This window comes from Anoplopoma fimbria, unplaced genomic scaffold (genome assembly GCF_027596085.1).
Source record: "Anoplopoma fimbria isolate UVic2021 breed Golden Eagle Sablefish unplaced genomic scaffold, Afim_UVic_2022 Un_contig_9145_pilon_pilon, whole genome shotgun sequence".
NCBI lineage: Eukaryota > Metazoa > Chordata > Actinopteri > Perciformes > Anoplopomatidae > Anoplopoma > Anoplopoma fimbria.
In genome coordinates, this window is record NW_026553801.1 from 61,738 (window position 1) to 71,971 (window position 10,234).

Genomic DNA, 10,234 nt, shown 5'->3' on the forward strand with positions numbered 1-10,234 from the left:
CCAATATTTTATTATTATCCAATTTTTTTTTTTCTAAGGGTATTTTATTATTATATTTTATTATTATTATTTTATTATTATCCAGTATTTTATTATTATCCAATATTTTTTATTATCTAAGGGTATTTTATTATTAACCAATATTTTATTATTATCCAATATTTTATTATTAACCAATATTTTATTATTATCCAATAATTCTTCTCCTAGTACCCGCCTCCCTAATTCAAGTGTCGGTGTACGCTGTCTGACATAACAAAGCGAACCCCTGTGAACGTCACCCCTCAAAGACGTCATCCAATCAACAGGTTGCTCTCCCTCTGGATTGACGTGTACACGGTGCAATAGAAAAGCTGCATCTCATGTGGGCGTACACCGCCACAGCCAATCACGACAAAAAGGGGCGGGGCTACCAGGCTTCCGTCTGCTGTGACAGTGGAGCTCTCCCAGCAGCGACAGAAAGATCTCACCAGTACGCAGAACCCTCCCAGTGGAGGAGAACCAGGAGAACCAGGACGTCCAGGCTTGTTCTGCAACATGAGGAGAACGTGTGCAACATAAACACGAGAGGGGAACAACCAGGAAGTCGTGAGTATCTTCATCTGTACGTAAACATCGCTGCGTTACGTAATCAGCGTAAGCTTGCGTCAAATGCTAGCTAGCGTTAGCTTCTGCTAGCATGCTAACAGAAGGGAGCATAGCTACCGTGCATGCTAACCCCGCCAGCACAGCTCACACCCCGGCTGTCAGCTGCTTGTGACGCCGCCAGACAGCTAGCCGAGCTGTTAGCATTGCTAGCATTGACTGTAAGGCTGCTGGGCTAACTCAAGCTAGCATGCTAGCTAGCTAGCCTGCAGTATCAGCACCAGGCTAGCTGCCAGCTAACAGCTACCATGATGGACGTTATCTCCACTTTTCTGCAGACTGTGTAGTGGCATTAACACTACAACACATCAGCACAACACACACTCCTCTCCCACTCTCTGCTGGTGTGTTTATGTCTGTTTATCTGACACAAAACAGGGGGAATAAAGAACACACATCTTTTGAAATACAGTGTTTTTGAAGCCATAACATGCACAAAAGCATGGTGTGTGTGTGAGAGAGTGTGTGAGTGTGTGAGCTGTCCAGTCTTGCATCTAACTCACATTCCTTCCTTCTTGTTTCTGAGTGCGTCTGACACACAATGAAGCATCTGTTGGTCCTCTGCAGAGACACACTGGGACGCAGACTGGGAGGAATCTGGTCCGTCTGCATGTGGAGGTGGCCGAGCTGTTTCAGACCAGAGCCACAGCGACGGGAGTCATTTCGTGTGGTCCCACTTTGCGGCTGGACTATGAGAACTCTGTTGTGCATGTTTGCATTTTTAAGAAGTGAGTTTTATAAGATGCACACTGGAGGAGCAAACATACTTGTACACAAGTCTTTGCAATGCTGCGATCTCCCCGGCCCACTAGATCATTGCTCTCTGCAACTGGTTTATCCTCCTTTCGTCATCCCCGCAGGATAAACATTACATTACAGTCATTTTATCCAAAGCGACTTACAATCAGTAGTATATTACATATCATTCACCCATTCACACACTGATGACAGGCTACCATCAAGGTGCCACCATCAGACTCTAACTAACATTCATCATCCAGTCCACACCGATGGCAAGCCTTCAGGAGCAACTTGGGGTTAAGTGTCTTGCCCAAGGACACATTGGAGAACTACCTTGCTCTCCACTACGCCACAGCTGCCCCTAAACCTCTGATGGCAGTGATGCGTGGAGTGTTTTCTGAACTAGAGGGAATCTTCTCCTCCCCCCCTCCTTGATTGCAGATAGCTATCTCTTTGTGATTTATCTGGAAGCATAATTCCAGTGAATTAGTGAGTTTGGTTTAATCTGGTAAGACATTAATGGCATTGAAGAGCATGGGGGGGGATGAAAACCCCCACGCTGTGTGAAACGTCCCCCAGTGGCCCCTCACTAAGCTCCCCCCCCACCCCGCAAGGATTAACTGTTAACTCAGCATTTCAGTGGTGACTACAGAAATATTGCGTAACACGAAAACAACTCGATTTCTTTATTTGTGTTTTTCTTTCAACATCTAATTTGATGTTTTTTAAGTCTTCTGATATGTTTGGACTCTGCAGCAGTGATCAATTGAAGCCGTTTTTTGGTGTCATACTACCAACGGTATTGCTAGCCTATACATTGGTCCTACTGACGTATAAATTGTCCTTTTCTTAAAGGGCTTAAAACTTGCAGAAATATCAACACCTGCTAAAACGCCCCTTGACCCCGCAGCTGTAAACCTTTTTAATTTAATTTTCTAACCTGATGGGTTCTACTGACTTCTTAAATGTCAATTTGAGAAAGCAAACATAAAGTGTCCTTCTCTAAAAAGGGCTTGAAACTCTCAGAAATATCCACACCTGCTAGAACCCCCTTGACCCCGCAGCAGTAAACCTGGTTCCATGTGGAAAAGCTCCTAAAGGAAATCCTTGTTTGCCTTTTTCCAGAACCATCTGAGGGCTCCATGTCACATGATGTGAGCTTTCACTTATTTGGCCAGATTCCATTAGATGACCTCTTATCTAGACTGACCTGTTGGATCCAGGGGTGGTGTGGTTGCATTTGGACAACTGAACAAATAAAACTCTGAGGGACTGAACATGAATTTGGCTGAAAATCGTTGCCATTCAAATCTCTCTTTGCTAGCACCCATCCCAAGAGTAACATTGTCCCCACATTGAACGTTTGACACGTTTTTTCAGATTGAAAACGGTGCTGTGACTTCTGTTTGTGGGAAATTCATAGTGAAACTGTGAAGATAAGAATATTCATGAGTTGGTCAATGATTGAAAGCAGTGATGTTGTTCCAAAAGTTGTTTTTTTGTGTTTATAGTGTAGAAGGATGCTTGGGTAGCGTTTTAGAAATCAGAAGTTGGTCCCCGTCTCTCTGAGCTTCATAAAGCTAACTTTGTCTCGATCTTCCAAACACAACTCACTCTGATTTACACGGTTGAGGCATTCTTTTCATTGATTCAGTCGGAGGACTTGGCGTAATGTAGCACACAATACGGACTGAGTGTAGCTAGAAATAACCTATAATTGAGCCCTGCTGAGGAAGATTATCCTTGGCTTTGGGAGAGAGGTTTTGGAGCATAATTGATGTTTGGGTCTGCCCTAGCCAAAGAAACCACCCTGTCGTTGCCCTCAAGACGGCCTCAGATGAGCTTTCAGAGTTTCTGCCTAGTTTAGCACAGATAATGCTTCATATTGTATGGCTATACAGTAGACGTCATCCAAAGCAAGATAAGATTAAGAGGAATATCTGGTGAAAAATGCAATGTTTTTGCACTTCCCTTCCCGGTCGGAAGAAGCCAGTAATGTTTCCGCCCAAGAGGTAGTGATTAGAAATGAGCCAGGCCTGTCATTTTGGGTTGGAGGGAGCCAGATATAGGCCTGGTCCCTCTTTCTCCAATTTACTGTCGCACTCTGCCTTTAAGCTGCCCTACATTCTTCCAGATGAATACATTGAATACATTTTCTACATTTCAATGGGTGGATGTTGGATGTTTCTGCTGTGACATCTAAGGTGAACTTGTAGGAAACTGTACCGAACGGTTGCAGGCTACTGGAAGATGTGTCAGAAACGCTGAAGGGGAACACAGTGAAAATGAAACGGGACAATCTCTCCTTTGTCAGGGCTCGTATTTCCCAGATGGACTATTTGCAGCATCCTTGCAGTGTGCTGGACTCAGAAAGTTGCAGGTCAAGTTAAGTCAAGTTAACCATTGATGAGATCAGTTCTGCTCCAGTGACCTTTTGGCCTTCTCTCGTGTTGCAAAAACGCACAATATTTACACTCCTTAGCCTTAAGCAGATCTAGAAAATGCATAGATTTGTTGGATGAATAAGCGAGCTATGTTGAGATGTGAGACTTGTTTTCGGCACTACCAGAGAAATGCATGTTTGGAAGCCTAAATATAGAGCACGAGCTCATTATGTGGCTGTATTCGCTGCAGCATTCAGGATGTGCACAGGGTTCGGCTTACCCCTTTGCTGTGGTCACAGTGTTTCGTTTTTTGGAGTCGCTTAGTTGGAACAGGAAGCCAGATGTATTATTCACACGTCTGTCAGCGTGAGAGATTGCGTCTGTGAATTTTTCTTTTGTATATGCTGCGATTGCGGTGGTCGGATAAAGGTACGTGAGACGGTATGTCGCTGTGGAATGACATTAGTTTTTCTGTTTAGTTCAACGCTGACCTTTTCTCACCATCTGTCCTCAGTGCGAGTGGAAGTTCTCACAACTCAACTTCTCTGTCTGGCTGCTGTGTGACTCAGTGGACTGTTCTTCCTTCCTTTGTTTCACTACAGTTTGATAACGGTTAAAAAGTTATTTATTTATGACTAATCCTGTCACTGGATTATATGTATGTGCTGTACCCTCTGTAGAGATGCTCTCATACCTTTTTGTCCTTCCTGTTAACCATTTCAAAGTTTGTGTATCGGCCAATACCCGGATACCACACTGGTATCAGATCAGTATATCCGGGTATTGGCCGATACACAAACTTTAACAAAATAAATTCATAATAAAAACAGGTTTCTTGCCAAAAAACTACATTTTACAAGATTGAATTTGAACACATCATGATAATTTAATAGTGTACTTTCACCCAATACAGATTTTTAACTAAACGGAGCTTGAACGCATCATAATGTAACTCAATGCAACCTCGTTAGCAGTTAGCTCCGTTATTTAGCCAAGCGGGGCTGTGATACCAACTGGATGCTAACAGCTAACTAGCTCTCCTCCTCCTGATTTCAACACAGATTTGTTTTTCTCAATGAGGTGTTATCAGAGGAAATACAAGAGTGTTTTTATTCACAGGTGTGTAGTACTAGTTTGCACACGTGCGTGCAGTATGGATTAGGTAGCAAGTGACACTTTTTGTTGTTGTTCCTGTGCAGAGGATCAATTCTACGATAACTTGATATCTGATTGGAACATAGACTTGCTGATACCTGATCCAACATCTGAGGCTTTATCGTAGGCATGTCTGATTCTGTCATCGGTATGTTACTGTACGAGACAGATGACTGCATGGCTGCATATGAGATTGCCTGACTATAAAAGGAGCCCCTTTTTCAGCTACTGTGATGATTAACCAGAGGGAAAGTACAGTTTTGGAGGCTCTGATCACTTGCGTAACTGCCTCTTGGATGTAGCGGGTAATCTTCAGATTATTACTCTGCCCAGGAGGTGCTTTTAATCCCGTCACAGCACCAGAGGCCAACAGTCGACCTACCACTTTGCTGTGACCAAGAGTCTGGACTGTCCCACAACACGCCGCCTTTTACAGAAGGACAGACATGTTCTATCGGTAGTTACTGAACAAATGATATAAATGTAGAACTGCGTGAGAGGTATTCTCACGGCTGCTTCCTGCATTGATGCTAATGTGTTGACGTTTTGTGACCAATCAAAGGCCACATTTAGCATATTCTGTATTGAGTAGTTAGTTTTTGTCTCTGCATGCTGCGTTGTTGTTGTTAAAGACATTTTTCTGTTTTCTCTGTTTCAGATTCTTGTGCAGTGAACTTGTGGACCCTCCCTTCTCTTTCCAGTTGCAGCCCCTGCTCTATGGCCTTAAGGTAAGTCACACGGGGTTAAGTGGGTACTATTCCACTGTGCCGTGAGCTTTAGGTTTTACTGAGACTGCGAGCTAAGTAGTGTGGGAACGAACAGGGTGCTGGATTAATCTCTTTGTTTTTCTTTTGTTTCTCCCTCCAATCAGACAGCTTTTATTGTATTCTGTCAATAAATGTTGGCCAATACAGCAGTCATTAGTGGAGTGGCTCATATATGTCTGTGTAAAGTGTGTCACAGCAAAGTAATAAACTCCCTTTGTACGCAAGTGTTGGCATATCATGGGAATTTGATTCTTAAAAGCAACAAACACATGAAGAGGAGCAGTTATGGATGTGAAAGTCACATTATATCTGATACATCTGATACACTCCACCGTTCTGTAGGTCGCTTTGTTTGGACGAGAGAAAGTGTGTTTGCATCAGATCGATGAGCGTTATGTGAAACCAGATTGAGCTGATTGGTGACAGCTGGTTCTTCTTCTGTCAAAGAGGGAGTAGAGTTCAGGCTATTTTATAATATTTATATATGAGTGGATCATCACAGCGGTCTGAACATGATGGCACAACATGAGTCTGGTTGAAGGGTCCAACCACAGACCGCATATAAGAAGTGGACGTAGTCGTTGTGACGTCACCTATTGGTTTGTGGACTGACGTTATGAAGCCTCGAGTTCAGCCATCTTGGATTATGGCCGTCGCCATGTTCTTTTTGCAATCAATAAACAGGAAGTGACCATATTAGGACTTCAAAGTATGTAAAAAGACGTTTCTTCAAGTAAGGGCCTCCTGGACTCATAATAACAAGTTTGCTTGTGATTTCATGAAAACATGATACTTTCATCACTTTTAGATGCATTTACAGCTTTTCTTCTGCCTTAAAATACCCAAAAAGTGTCTTTTCTGACAGGAAACCATACTTTACATGAGTTTCTTCAAGTAAGGGCCTCGGACTCATAATAACAAGTTTGCTTGTGATTTCATGAAAACATGAAACTTTTAGATGCATTTACAGCTTTTCATCCTTAAAATACCCCAAAAGTGTCTTTTCTGAAGGAAACCATACTTGTGATTTTTACATGAGTTTCTTCAAGTAAGGGCCTCTGGACTCATAATAACAAGTTTCCTTGTGATTTCATGAAAACATGATACTTTCATCACTTTTAGATGCATTTTACAGCTTTTCTTCAAAATAAGTTTCAGCCTTAAAATACCCCAAAAGTGTCTTTTCTGAAAACAGGAAACCATACTTTACATGAGTTTCTTCAAGTAAGGGCCTCTGGACTCATAATAACAAGTTTCCTTGTGATTTCATGAAAACATGCTGCTTTCATCACTTTTAGATGCATTTACAGCTTTTCTTCAAGTAAGGGCCTCGGGTCTAATATCAACCAATTTCCTTGTGATTTCATGAAAACATGCTGCTTTCATCAAAGTATGTAAAAAGACGTTTCTTCAAGTAAGGGCCTCTGGACTCATAATAACAAGTTTGCTTGTGATTTCATGAAAACATGATACTTTCATCACTTTTAGATGCATTTACAGCTTTTCAGCCTTAAAATACCCCAAAAGTGTCTTTTCTGACAGGAAACATACTTTACATGAGTTTCTTCAAGTAAGGGCCTCGGGTCTAATATCAACCAATTTCCTTGTGATTTCATGAAAACATGATACTTTCATCACTTTTAGATGCATTTACAGCTTTTCTGCTGCCAAAAGACGTTTCAGCCTTAAAATACCCCAAAAGTGTCTTTTCTGACAGGAAACCATAGTTTACATGAGTTTCTTCAAGTAAGGGCCTCGGTTCTAATATCAACCAATTTCCTTGTGATTTCATGAAAACATGCTGCTTTCATCAAAGTATGTAAAAAGACGTTTCTTCAAGTAAGGGCCTCTGGACTCATAATAACAAGTTTCCTTGTGATTTCATGAAAACATGATACTTTCATCAAAGTATGTAAAAAGACGTTTCTTCCATTAAGGGCCTCTGGACTCATAATAACAAGTTTCCTTGTGATTTCATGAAAACATGATACTTTCATCAAAGTATGTAAAAAGACGTTTCTTCCATTAAGGGCCTCTGGACTCATAATAACAAATTTCCTTGTGATTTCATGAAAACATGATACTTTCATCACTTTTAGATGCATTTACAGCTTTTCTGCCTTAAAATACCCAAAAAGTGTATTTTCTGACAGGAAACCATACTTTACATGAGTTTCTTCAAGTAAGGGCCCCTGGACTCATAATAACAAGTTTGCTTGTGATTTCATGAAAACATGAAAAAGACGTTTCTTCAAGTAAGGGCCTCTGGACTCATAATAACAAGTTTCCTTGTGATTTCATGAAAACATGATACTTTCATCACTTTTAGATGCATTTACAGCTTTTCTGCTGCCAAAATACGTTTCAGCCTTAAAATACCCCAAAAGTGTCTTTTCTGACAGGAAACCATAGTTTACATGAGTTTCTTCAAGTAAGGGCCTCTGGACTCATAATAACAAGTTTCCTTGTGATTTCATGAAAACATGCTGCTTTCATCACTTTTAGATGCATTTACAGCTTTTCTTCAAGTAAGGGCCTCGGGTCTAATATCAACCAATTTCCTTGTGATTTCATGAAAACATGCTGCTTTCATCAAAGTATGTAAAAAGACGTTTCTTCAAGTAAGGGCCTCTGGACTCATAATAACAAGTTTGCTTGTGATTTCATGAAAACATGATACTTTCATCACTTTTAGATGCATTTACAGCTTTTCAGCCTTAAAATACCCCAAAAGTGTCTTTTCTGACAGGAAACCATACTTTACATGAGTTTCTTCAAGTAAGGGCCTCGGGTCTAATATCAACCAATTTCCTTGTGATTTCATGAAAACATGATACTTTCATCACTTTTAGATGCATTTACAGCTTTTCTGCTGCCAAAAGACGTTTCAGCCTTAAAATACCCCAAAAGTGTCTTTTCTGACAGGAAACCATACTTTACATGAGTTTCTTCAAGTAAGGGCCTCGGGTCTAATATAAACCAATTTCCTTGTGATTTCATGAAAACATGCTGCTTTCATCAAAGTATGTAAAAAGACGTTTCTTCAAGTAAGGGCCTCTGGACTCATAATAACAAGTTTCCTTGTGATTTCATGAAAACATGCTGCTTTCATCACTTTTAGATGCATTTACAGCTTTTCTTCAAGTAAGGGCCTCGGGTCTAATATCAACCAATTTCCTTGTGATTTCATGAAAACATGCTGCTTTCATCAAAGTATGTAAAAAGACGTTTCTTCAAGTAAGGGCCTCTGGACTCATAATAACAAGTTTGCTTGTGATTTCATGAAAACATGATACTTTCATCACTTTTAGATGCATTTACAGCTTTTCAGCCTTAAAATACCCCAAAAGTGTCTTTTCTGACAGGAAACCATAGTTTACATGAGTTTCTTCAAGTAAGGGCCTCGGTTCTAATATCAACCAATTTCCTTGTGATTTCATGAAAACATGCTGCTTTCATCACATTTACAGCTTTTCATCCTTAAAATACCCCAAAAGTGTCTTTTCTGACAGGAAACCATACTTTACATGAGTTTCTTCAAGTAAGGGCCTCGGGTCTAATATCAACCAATTTCCTTGTGATTTCCATGAAAACATGATACTTTCATCAAAGTATGTAAAAAGACGTTTCTTCAAGTAAGGGCCTCTGGACTCATAATAACAAGTTTCCTTGTGATTTCATGAAAACATGCTGCTTTCATCACTTTTAGATGCATTTACAGCTTTTCTTCAAGTAAGGGCCTCGGGTCTAAAATATCAACCAATTTCCTTGTGATTTCATGAAAACAAGCTGCTTTCATCAAAGTATGTAAAAAGACGTTTCTTCAAGTAAGGGCCTCGGTTCTAATATCAACCAATTTCCTTGTGATTTCATGAAAACATGCTGCTTTCATCACTTTTAAGATGCATTTACAGCTTTTCAGCCTTAAAATACCCCAAAAGTGTCTTTTCTGACAGGAAACCATACTTTACATGAGTTTCTTCAAGTAAGGGCCTCGGGTCTAATATCAACCAATTTCCTTGTGATTTCATAGAAAACATGATACCTTTCCTCACTTTTAGATGCATTTCAAACTTTTTCTGCATAAAAGACGTTCAAAAATGTATTTTTTGACAAACATGGTTCTCCAAGTAAAGGTCGGGTCTAATATCAACCAATTTCCTTGTGACATGAAAACCACTGCTGTTTCTTTTCTGGACTCATCAACCAATTTCCTTGTGATTTCATGAAAACATGCTGCTTTCATCAAAGTATGTAAAAAGACGTTTCTTCAAGTAAGGGCCTCTGGACTCATAATAACAAGTTTCCTTGTGATTTCATGAAAACATGATACTTTCATCACTTTTAGATGCATTTACAGCTTTTCTGCTGCCAAAAGACGTTTCAGCCTTAAAATACCCCAAAAGTGTATTTTTTGACAGGAAACCATAGTTTACATGAGTTTCTTCAAGTAAGGGCCTCTGGTTCTAATATCAACCAAGTTTCCTTGTGATTTCATGAAAACATGCTGCTTTCATCACTTTTAGATGCATTTACAGCTTT

At 40.3% G+C, this 10,234-nt stretch overlaps 1 long non-coding RNA gene across 1 annotated transcript; it reads left to right on the top strand.

Annotated features, from left to right (window-relative positions):
- Window positions 1–439: 439 nt before the first annotated feature.
- Window positions 440–5,645, top strand: LOC129116836 (uncharacterized). The gene is made up of 3 exons (XR_008533707.1): window positions 440–588; window positions 1,213–1,373; window positions 5,584–5,645. It is a non-coding gene; the product is annotated as an uncharacterized LOC129116836 (long non-coding RNA).
- Window positions 5,646–10,234: the final 4,589 nt, after the last annotated feature.